Genomic DNA, 11,839 nt, shown 5'->3' on the forward strand with positions numbered 1-11,839 from the left:
GGCAAATAAATAAATAAATTCCTCTCCTCAAACCAAAGCAGAAACGTGGATCAGTGGAACAGAATAAACAAAGTAGAAACAACTCTTAGCACATTCAGATACTTGATCTTTCACAAAGAGGTACAAAACAATGCTGGAGGAAAGATAGCCCTTTTAGCAAATAGTGACAGAAAACTGGCTATTCACATGCAGATTGAATGTATACAAATATCTCTCAAGAACCATGTACTAAATTAAAATAAAGATGATCAAAGAGAATGCTGAAAGAGAAAGACTTAATATGCTGGAAAATAAAATGAGTAGCCTCTTAAAGACATAGGCATAAGCAAGGACTTTCTTTTGCTCATATTTTTTCCTTTCCCCTACCTCTCCAACTTCCCCTACACCATTTAGACCTTTTGTTCCTATACCAAGAATCAACAAATGGGATTATATTAAGTGAATTACTTCTTCACAGCAAAAGAAACAACCAACAGAATGAAATGAAAACCTATACAAGGGGAAAAATGTTTTGCCATTCTTATATCTGGAATATACTGTATACAGAACTTGAAAAAATTAGATGCACTCTGAAATAATAGGGAACTGAAAGGAATAGACACTTCATAAAAAAATACAAATGGCCAATAAATACATGAAGATATGCTCAACATCGCTGGCCATTAGAGAAATGCAAATGAAAATACCACTAAGATTCCATCTTACACCAGAAATAATAGCCATCATCTAGAAATCAAATAGTAACAAAGGCTGGTGAGGCTGGGGGAGGGGTAGGAACACTTTCTCCATTGTTGGTGAGAATGCAAACTAGTACAATCACTATGGAAATCAATACAGCGAACCCTCAAAAAATTGAAACTACAAATTCCATTTGACCCAGCTATTCCCCTTCTAGGTGTCTTCTCAAAAGAGTTAACGACATCATATTGCAGTGAAACATCCATACATGTAAAGAAAATGTGATATTTATACAAAAAGAAGCACTACTTTGCCATTAAGAAAGATCAAGCTGAGTCATCTGTAGGAAAATTGATGTACCTCCAGACCACAATGTTAAGTGAGATAAATGAAACACACAGCTCAACTATTGCATAGTTTCTTTTCTGTGACAAACCAAAATTATAAATAAAGAGCAAACTAAAGGATAACAGGAAGTGGGGAAATAGATCTTTCTCAAATGGAAAGGAATCAAGAGATGGAGAGAAGAGGAAGAAGGGGAGGGAAACAGATGAAAAAGAATTAAGATGTGTTATATGCATGTGCCAACTCCACACAAGCAACATCAACACGATGCACCGCAAATATGTCCACATAAAAAGAAAGAAAAAGCAGTCAGCAAATTGGAGCAAAGCTTTCCTGGAGCATCTGTCAGTGAAGTCATGTGATCAGCCAGGGTTCCCATCATACTTTTCCAAAAGATAATAAGTACAATTAGGAAATGGTCTCTCATATATATTGAGAGAACTCCAGCATGTTCAGTTTTTCTGTAGTTAGCCTGGTTACTTCCACACCTAGGCCCTGTGTGTGAGGTAACGTGTCAAATTAGCCAAATCATCTGCTTTCCCTTATATAAGACACTTACTTTAGCTATCTTTGGATTTTGTTTTTGGGCCTTTTAGCTGCCATTTTAGTTCTAACAGAATTTTTATCTAACCAGGACTCCTTCGGCTCTTACTACATACAGGAAAAAACACTCTTGAATATCTTTTATTTTTTTCTAGACTATTCAACTAATACAAGGCAGGCCAAAATGTAGAATATTTGCTGGATATTTGATCAACATTTAATTCAGTTTTTACGAGCTATTTCATATACAGCATACAGACTTCAAAAGATACAAGAGTTATATGTTGAAAAATATGCATTTTTTTCTCATTTTCATAAGCTAGTTGCTCATACATCCTTTACAAAGGCAGATTCTAGATTTATAACTCATTTATATTAGCTTACTGTGTAATTTTCTAGAAATACATGTATGTATCTATTTATCATCTATCTACCTATCATCTAGCTAGCTAGCTATCATCTGTCTCTATTATCCATCCATTCACGTATCTGTGGAAACAATTCCTGCATGCTGTCTCTAATTTGTTTTGTTTAATCTAACATACTGTACATTGAAAGTTGCCAGTTTGTAAAGTGTCCTTTTTCTTTTAATGCACATAAGGATTTGCTTGTACAGATAAGCTTTTAAAATTACTTATCCAATTTCAGATCAAAGCTTACTTACCTTGTTGGCAATATTTTGCTTTATAAATAGTGCAGCACTAAATATTTTTGCAAGGTGTCTTGTAGCTTTTGTATTCCAAATTATAAAGTGAGGAAGTAAATATATTTACCCTACCCTCTACCTGTTTTTCTCTTTTCCTTGTGGTTTTTGCTATTCGTGACATTTTCCACTACTGGATTTATAGTACCTGCGTTATTTTCTATAATAATAATCTGCACTTTTTTCTAGTTTTACCTTTACATTTAGATGCTCATTGGAAATCCTTTCTGGCATTGTTTTTCCACTCATTCCTCAGTTGACTAAGGTAGCTCTTCTAATAATTTCTATGAGATGGCATGGGGATATTAGATAGTTTTTCTATTACTCTTATATTTGAGTAGCAGTGTGAATGGTAGGAGTGGTAGTTAAATTCTTTGATCATGTGCTTTCAATCTCTTTACAGATTTAATGGATCCCCAGAATTTTAGCATTGGGTGTTGTGATAAAGATGGACGTCTGATAGCAAACTTTTCAATTTAAGTAGTTTGATATTTTATCCTGGATGCCCCTAAAGATCTTTCATTGTCTTTGTTATCCAACAAATTTTTGTGTCTTCATATTATTTTTATCATTTATTTATCATTTGGTTTTAGAAGGGATAGGATGCATACATTTTTTGAACCTGTAAGTTTAAGTCTTTTCTTTCAGGTAAGTTTCTGGATTTTATTTTTGTACACAGTGTGTTCAAACAATTTGGTGAATATTTAAATTTTAAAAATTTTTTATGGTTAAAAAAGCCACATTACTATTAATCCCCCTCCAAATACTCCCCTTAGCTTCAAACATATTTATTCTATCATGGTTGCCTTTTCCTGAAGCACCTCTGGAATTCTCTCTAGTGTTTAGTTGTGTGGTCACAGCTGCCTCAGTGTCCTGAATCAACTTGAAGCGTTTGTCTTTCACAGTCATTTTGACTTTGCAGAAGTCAGGAGTTGCACAGTGCCAGATCCTTGTCTGTAAGGTGGATGAGGACACCTTATTGGTTTATGTTACAGAAACTCTTTTCTTTTATTCTTTTTTTTTTTTTTTTTGTACTCATGTATTACCTGTGGGAGAGGAGACCTCTTTTTTTTTTTTTAAATATCTTTTTTTTTTTTTTTTTTTTTTTTTTTTTTTTTTACTGGGGATCGAACTCGAGTCACTGAACTTGCAAGGCAGGAGGCAGAACCACTGAGCTAAATCCCTGGCTAACATAAATGTTTGATCAAGTGGTGATCATAAATGACAGTGAGGTTTAAATTTTAAAAAATTATTTTGGTAAAGCACCTTGCCATTAATCTCCCTGAATATACTGTCTCTCACGTCAAGTGTTCTTTATACCATTGTTCGTGGCAATGTATCTTTTGGTGTAACTAGGGTTTTTAAAATAAAACATTCACCCATTTACCATAAGTTTTGATCACCCCTTGTATATTTGTTTTCCTTATCACTGAAGAGTTTTTAAACATCCATACACATGTTGTTTCTTTTGCTTTTTTCTACACGAATCTTTATTATCTTTTTATTCTTTTATTAATCCTCTATCTTTTGTGTCTTTTACTACGTCCACAGCTATCTAACATTCTTTGTTACCCCTATGACTTTTATTTCTATGATAAGGTTAGTTTTTTCTACCTCTTTACTAAATTGTTCTGGTTTATAGTTCTTCTTCTCTCATTGCCTTGTTTAATATCCAATTATAATATTTGTGTGAAACACTTGCTCTGTTCCTGACACTTCCCTATCTAGAGGCTGGTAATAGAGTCGTCAAAAGGCAGAAAGCAAATTCTTTTCTGGTAAAGTATATATTATAGTTTTTTCATCTTTGTTATTATCTTGTTTTATGGATACTATTAACTATTGAATTCCGCAAAATTCTATATATTTTTTCAGAATACAAATATTTTTATTCTGTGAAGAAAATATGTTTTATATAAATAAAGAGAATTATAATGAAAAATTCTTGTTTTGAAAGAAATTTTTCTGCTTTCCTCCTTTTTAAAATTTTGGTGGTGCGGTATGATGCAAATGCATATTGTAGGTTTTTTTCTGCTTATCTTTAAATACAGTCATTTCTCAACAATTATTTAAATGTCTTAAAGGATGTATCTGATCAATGTCTAGGCCTGGGTGAGCAAATTTTAGCTCGTAGTTCTAATATAACCATGGCTTCTTTTTTGTACAGCCTGTCCATTCACATCTTAAAATGAGGAGGAAGAGGAGGAGTGGAAGAGAAGCTTACAAAGAGGAGAGGAAGATGATAGTGACGAAAATCTCTATGGAGGCTCTATATGGCCTAAAATACTCAGCATCTAGTTCTTCCCAGAAAAAAAATTTCCAATGAGTTTCAAGCTAACAACAATTTCTCTAAAACAAAATAATGTACTAATAAAATTATTAGCATGGGAGATACTGAGTGGCAGCGTAAAGAACCTCTCAATGACCTTTCTCCACTATTTGCCTCAGATACTATCTGCTTTCTTCAAGTATAGGTTTGTGGAGGGGGTTAGGTGGGGGAAGGAGTAGGGTACATTTATCCTAGTTTTCTGTTCTCTATGTCCAGGAATAAATACCAAACTAGGTCAACAAAATACATGGCTACCCCCACAGGTAACATTTCTGCAAATGAAGGGTTATTGATTTTGCTTACAAATTTGTCTCTTGTTTTGGAAAATGTCTCTCTCAGATACTTGAAGCTATGAGTTCAGTCTCATGTGTTCTTAGTCATTACACTTTAAAAAATTTGTTTAGGGAGGACAGGGACAAGGGGAAAAATGAGAACCAATACCTGTCATGTAAAGGCACAAGATCCCAGTAATGAATGTAACTGTACTGTATAACTAAAATGTACCAATAAAGTAAAAAAAAATTAAAAAAATTTTTACTCAGATACCATTATTTGACTTATAGATGCCATTTTGTTCCTTCAAAGGTAGATATTGAATTTCTGTTTCTTGTTCTACTTCTTGGATTTTTATGATTGCCCGAAAGATGAGAGAAAAATACACACATTAGTTTTAAATTTCAAAACAAAATATCTATTTTTTAATAAATATAATTATGTCTTTGTCTTAGAATATGTTGCCAGGAAACTTCAGGTGTAGACATAATAAGTAACATGGTGAAGATGATAGAAATACAATTTGTCATTACTGTGAATGTGCAATAAATTGTATGCAGATGGCTTTATAAATATCGAGCAATCACAAAGAGCTATTGTGATTGCACACCATGGAAAATCCATTAGGGCTTTGTGTGGTTGACTAATTAAACAGTATATCATGATTTAAGCAACTATAAAAATAACTTACAAAATATGCAGAGGACTTCCATGTTCTAATGATGAAGAATAAAGAGACTTATTCAATTTGTTAACCTACTCTAAATAAGGCATGATGCTAGCTAGGCACAAGTTTATTCTTGTGCTTACCATCAAGTGGCCAGGGATTTGGCTCAGTGGTTCCACTGCCTTCCTCACAAGCACAAGGGCTGGAGTTCAATTCCCAGTACAAATAATAATAATAATAATAATAATAATAATAATAATAATAATAAAATAAAGTAAGGAGAAGAGTATCAAGTGGATCATTTACACTGTATCTGAATAAAGGCAAAAAGAGATGGGTTCAATGTAATTTAAGAAGCCAAAAAAAGAAAAAAGACATATAGAGGTACTGGCTTTTTCAAGTAATGAGGACCATGGGAATAAATGTGATAGCAAAACTATCACTACTCATGTCTGCTAATTTCTAGTCTAAGGCATTGACATATAGAGAGAAAATTAAGCAAGCTAGAGGAGTCCATTTGAAAGTGTAAATGAAAAAAAGAATGAGATTAATTTCATACTGGAAGTTTGTTTTAGTTGTTCTTCACACATATTAACCTACACAGTGAAGTTAAAATCCTTTAACTTTCAGATTGTGGATCCTATTTGAAATCATCTGGGCTTAGCTTCATTTTCAACATTTTGCAGTTGCAACGTGTTTCCAATATAATTAAAAAGTAAGTTGGGTTCTCTCTCCCCCTCTCATTTTCACCGAGGACATGAATTCTTAAAAAAATTTGCATAGTTACATTTACTTCCTTTTCTGCTCGGTGAAGGAATATAATTAAAAAGGTGAAAGGCATTGAGCTGATGGTTCATAATGCGCTAATTCATAATAGAGTATTAGCATTCTGATTAAAAGAAAATATCTAATGGAACCGGAGGAAGATTTCTTTCTCACCCTTTCTCATTATATGTATGGCGAGTTCTGAGATTTAGGCAATGCTGCCACAAAAAGGCTATCATAGCTGAATGCTGCTTAGGAAGCTATTCAACGGGAGTTTTTAAACAGCTGTTCCCCAGCTTCATTAAGACTCATTATGACTTGTCATGTAATGGAGAACTTATATTTTTTGATGATCTCTGCATACCAGTAAAGATAAAAGTATGTCTTAAGGCAGAACTAAAAAGAACAGAAGTTGGCACATATTAAAAATAGATTACTAAAATGTCCTAGTTAGCTGGCACAGACCTTAAAAGCTCAGTACAATCACTCAGATTTAAAGGGAAAAGATAAAAAAGTGACAAAATTCACTGAGCTTTTAATACATCAACAGTTATATTTTAGGGAAAAAGTTCCATTCTTTTATATGAAAGGCACCTGGGGGCCCCAGAGATTGATCTTCTCCTCTTATGATGGGAGTTCACAAAGCTGGCGTGGTCACGGCTGAGAGGGACATCCTGATGGCTTTTCTAATTGTTCTTCACCTTCAAGTGCAGGTAGAGTTACAATCCTCTCTCCATGCATCACACCCCAGACACCTTTCTCAGCCATACAAAGGCAAAGGCTATCTCAGTTCTCGGTCAAAGATTGAGGGTCACTGACACTGCTAGTTCCGTATCTGTAGGGGTCTCCAGAATTAATACTTAGATAACGGACTTGTGCAGGAGGTTAGGAGATTTGTTTTTAAGTTTTAGAGCACTTTGTTGTTGTGTTTGTGGTTTTACAGAGAAAGCACTGCTTTTCTTTCTTTAATTGTAATTTTTTAAAAATCTTAGATTGTGAACAAGTCTAGCAAAGAATTTTAAGGGATGCTTCCATACTTTATGAAGGGCAAGAAAACACCAAGTATCCATAGAAATTATTGGTATCGATCTTAATTTGAGTGACAGTGTAAACGGGATGGAAATTAATGATGGTGACTTTAGAACTACAGCTGACTGCCTAGAGCTACCATTCCTCCATGAAACCTAGCACTTCATAACCACGAGCACAAGTGATCAGGAGCTACATTATGACTTTGCAGCTAGGACTTCATGTCTCAGTGTCCCCTAACGCCCTCACCCTCATACCCAGTCACCCTCATGTAGCAATGTGTCTTCTTTTTTTAAAAAAATTGAGGGTATGCCAAGCAAATGTTTTGCTTCCAGCCTAGCTGTTTGCGTCTGTAAAGAGGAAAGTGTAGCAGGTACATTATACATTTTCAGGAGCAACAGGAGAGCAGATTGCTACGAAGTTGAGAGTATTGGAGAAAATATTCCTCCATGACAGAGCATCAGTTGTGAAAGTGAGAAAGGAGGAGGTTTGGGCAGGTACGGAGTGTAATTCCATGTAGCCATACTACCTAATACAACTTGTAAGGCAGAGTGAGGGGAAGAAGCTACATGTACAGAAAAGTAGGAAAAGTGTAATATCCCTTTTGCTGAAGATTAAAGGAAGAGAACTGGTTTTAAGAAGAGCAGAGGGTATTTATAGGAAATGAGCATAGTAAAACTAAATTACATAGCAAAACCTTGTCTCTTAAAACAAAAAAAAAACACAAGAAATGGCTGTAAACAAGATTATTGAATATATATATATATGTGTGTGTTTGTGTGTGTGTGTATATATATATAGTATATATATATATATGTAAAATAGTCATTTATTCAACATGACATTTTTTTTTATTGAGTTTATTGGTACATTTAGGGATACAGTACAGTTACATTCATTGTTGGGATCATGTACCTTAACATGACATTATTAATAGCAATTGTCAACAATTTGGAGACACAAAGAATTAATTAGCATTTGCTGCCTATTTAACATACAGAGGAGATATTTAGATATGGTACGAACTTGTTATTCTAATTGCCCTCCAAATGGATTAAAGCGGCAAGTGGTGATGTTTAGGATGACATACCTCATGCCATGTAGCAGACCCTACGTTCTCTTTCACACCAGGCTTTTTGTTTATCTTTTCATTACCAGATCCCTTTGGATAGTATCTGGTGTCGGTCATTTCAAAAGATGCTTTTATATCTGTTATTTCACAAGTTTGTGAGGAATTACAATCCCTATTTTATAAGATAATACAGTTAAAAGAAGCTACGTGAATCGGGCAGGCCAGATAGCTAGTTAGTGGACGACCTGGAACTTCAACACAGGTTTCTGAAACCTGACCTGGAGACATTATGCTCTCCGTGAGAACATACTTCCACACACCTAATGATAGAAAAATGCAGTCCTGTGGAAGAGCTGAATCGCTTTGGTCAATCTTGGATTCCTGAGAAGATTTTTGAGGCCAAGGCTGGGTTTCTGATAATTAATTTTTGTCAATAAAGCAGATATATTTCAAAAGTTTCTATGGCCTTTTATTTTGGCAGTTGTATTTTTAAAAATTATTTCTATTTTAAAGAAATTCACTATTAAACATCGCTATTTTAATACTAATATGGAGTCTAGGAGTAGCTCAATATGTGAAAATATGACAGATAATTTAACTTTGCAGTGCAGACTCTAGTTCTGACTTGTAATTCATAGTATCACCTTAGTTTTATGCTGAATTTCTCCGTGTTTCTAAGGATTTAACAAAGTGCATGGCTATGTGAACGACCCGTTTTCCCTATGAAAGATGGCAAGCATGCTGTGATGACAATACTGTGCAATCAGTTTTCAGGAAGGATCCTCTCTATTCCCCACGAAGCTGCTAAAATAAGAATGGAATAACATAAGGAAAGCTTCTTTGCTAAAGTAAAATGGCACTAAGATGTTAAGAGGTTACGGTCTTTCATTATGTATTTTTGTAAGCATCATCCCTAAAGAGTTTCACACAAGAGTTTTGCTGCTTTAAATAAGTAGCAGTTGAAATAATTTGCCTTTCTTATGAATTGTGCCCATGCTTTCTCTAATGAAAGAGAACAATTATTTTACAATGCAGTTTTGTTCAACTTTATTTCTCCACAGGACAAAACCTTTTAAAAATTCCCTGTGTAATCCAAGCTTCCATTTTAATACTACTTGAGGTCAGCAGGATAAGGGATCCAGATACATCTCATTAAGAAGTCAGGTACAGGCTATTTCCTGGAATAGGTTTTATTTCCTCTTTGAATTACTTGACTCCATACCAAAGGTGCAATTGTTCTCTGCATTTTATTTTCAATTTAGTGTATCCTGAACATTAGATACATACACGTTAATTTTTAATACAGGTGCCACAGATTATGGCCACACCCCCATAATTCAGTTTGGATGAATGAAATTTTAAGCCAGTGAGTCAGACCAGACTTGTAGGGATGTGTTCAGTAGAACACTAATCTTGTAGTATGAGAAGGGTGGAGAGGAAGATGGATATTTGGGAAATTTGTATATCTTCTTTCAGAATTCATGTGAGCATCTTTTGTGTATTTTATTTGTGATGGTGCAGTATGTTTTCATTAAGTTTATTGGTGCTTTTTAGGTATACAGTACAGTTACATACATCATTGGGATCTTTTACCTTTACGTGATATGAGCATCTTAATGGACCTTGGAATTCTTAGATAATTTTGTTCAGTTTTGTTTAATCCATTATTTTTCAAATTCATTGCACTCAATTGCAAATATTTCATGGAGCTTCTATGTAGGCCAAGAATTCTAAGTTTGAGAAATATTACAAAACAGAAAAAAAATGTAGAAATCCTTTTTGTAATGGATCTTACATTCCAGTAGAGGAGACCGACAATAAGTTAATAAACAAATAAATAAAATAAATAGTATGTCAGATGGTGTAAAGTGCTGTAGAGCTAAATACAAGTGAAGAACTGAACAGTAAAATATTTATTTAGCCACAGAATCTGCTTAGTACATAATTACAAAGGCCTCTTGGAGCTAGAGTTCTACCAAAAACACTCTGCACTCCACTGAATTAGTCAGGCAGTCAAGAGCCTTGGACAGTTCACATTCAAGATCTAAACTTTATTTTTTCATGGAAGATGATTTACTTTAAAAATACTCCCACTCAATAGTATTTTTCTGAATTTCATTAACAATACTTGTGGCATGTGAGCTAGTGATTATACAGAACATCGCAATTTTAAAACTAGCTTTGTCCTCAGAGAATTAAAAATTAAATTTTTAATCCAAATTAAAAATAACCACTAGATGTCGGTGTTCTCATTGGGTGATGTGGATGATCTTAAATTTCCTTGGCAGGGTGATTTGACCTATATAATTTATAACATAACTGTATATTAAAAAAATGTTCCCAATCCATTAAGACATAACTGAGTAATTTTCATAAGCAGCTACTACCTAATAAAGACACATATAATTCCTAGCAAGATTGAAAGAAAGATAAGAATATAGGTTTATATATCTATTCATTAAATTATATAGTTTATCTAAATATATTCTTTATGATATTTCCTCAATGTTTGTTAAAATATTTAGGAAACTTCTATTGAGCAAAGGCTGGGCACAATGAGCGTAAAATTAATAAGCTCTATTCCCTCAATACTGGAGTAACTAATAATACAATATGACAAGGTAACATATTTTTAGAGATGCAGATGACAAACGTATAACACAAAAAGTGGGGGTTGAAAGTGGGTAAATGAAATAAGCAGCTGTGCAGACAATTTAGAAGCAAAAAGGGAGACTGTGGCAATGGTCAGGAGGCATTCAGGATTTAGGGGATTTTTATAACAGTTGAATTCAGAAGTAAAGAAGTTGGTAAATATTCATATAAACTTACTTTACAGGGAAATTAGAAGCCATCAGACAGGAATTTCTCCAATTGCACAGTAAGCCATAATTCTGCAAAACAGCTTGTATGTTGATCTAGCTTTCCTTTTGCTCTTTTTACAATGGCACAATGTGTCTGTCTGTCCCTTGCCACCATGCCCCTTGTCCTGTGAAGGGCCTGTGACACGCAGCATTCAGTGAAATTTTACCAACTATTTTCCTCTTTCTTAGGCTCTCTTTGATCAGAATTTACATAAGTTCTATTATCTCCAGTCATAAAAAAGTACTAGCTAATCCAATCCACCAACAATGCGCTTTCATCATCCCACAAAACACTTCCAGTTGCCACTTTCGAGGAATTGATGGCCGTTGTCAGTCACTCACTCCTCAACTGGCAGGATTCTGCCGCTATCTGTATCAAATCTCCCACCAATGTTACCAAAGACCTTCTTGTCCCCAAACCCAACAGACTCTTTCACCCTTTGCTTTGTTTGATGTTTTCATACAGCTGGACATGATGACCATTTCCTACTACTTGAAATGGTGCTATTCCTCACCAAGTTTTCCTAGTTATTTCTGTAAGTGTTACAACTGCTGGTCAAACTTTTATTAATTTTCC

At 34.4% G+C, this 11,839-nt stretch overlaps 1 long non-coding RNA gene across 1 annotated transcript in view; it reads left to right on the top strand.

Annotated features, from left to right (window-relative positions):
• Window positions 1-4,996, top strand: part of LOC117284637 — a 151,984-nt gene extending 146,988 nt beyond the window's left edge. The window contains exon 3 of the long non-coding RNA XR_004515735.1: window positions 4,434-4,996. This is a non-coding gene — a long non-coding RNA (uncharacterized LOC117284637). The remainder of the gene's footprint in view (window positions 1-4,433) is intronic.
• Window positions 4,997-11,839: the final 6,843 nt, after the last annotated feature.

Source organism: Fukomys damarensis, unplaced genomic scaffold, assembly GCF_012274545.1.
Source record: "Fukomys damarensis isolate Sample0158 unplaced genomic scaffold, DMR_v1.0_HiC HiC_scaffold_38, whole genome shotgun sequence".
Taxonomy (NCBI): Eukaryota; Metazoa; Chordata; class Mammalia; order Rodentia; family Bathyergidae; genus Fukomys; species Fukomys damarensis.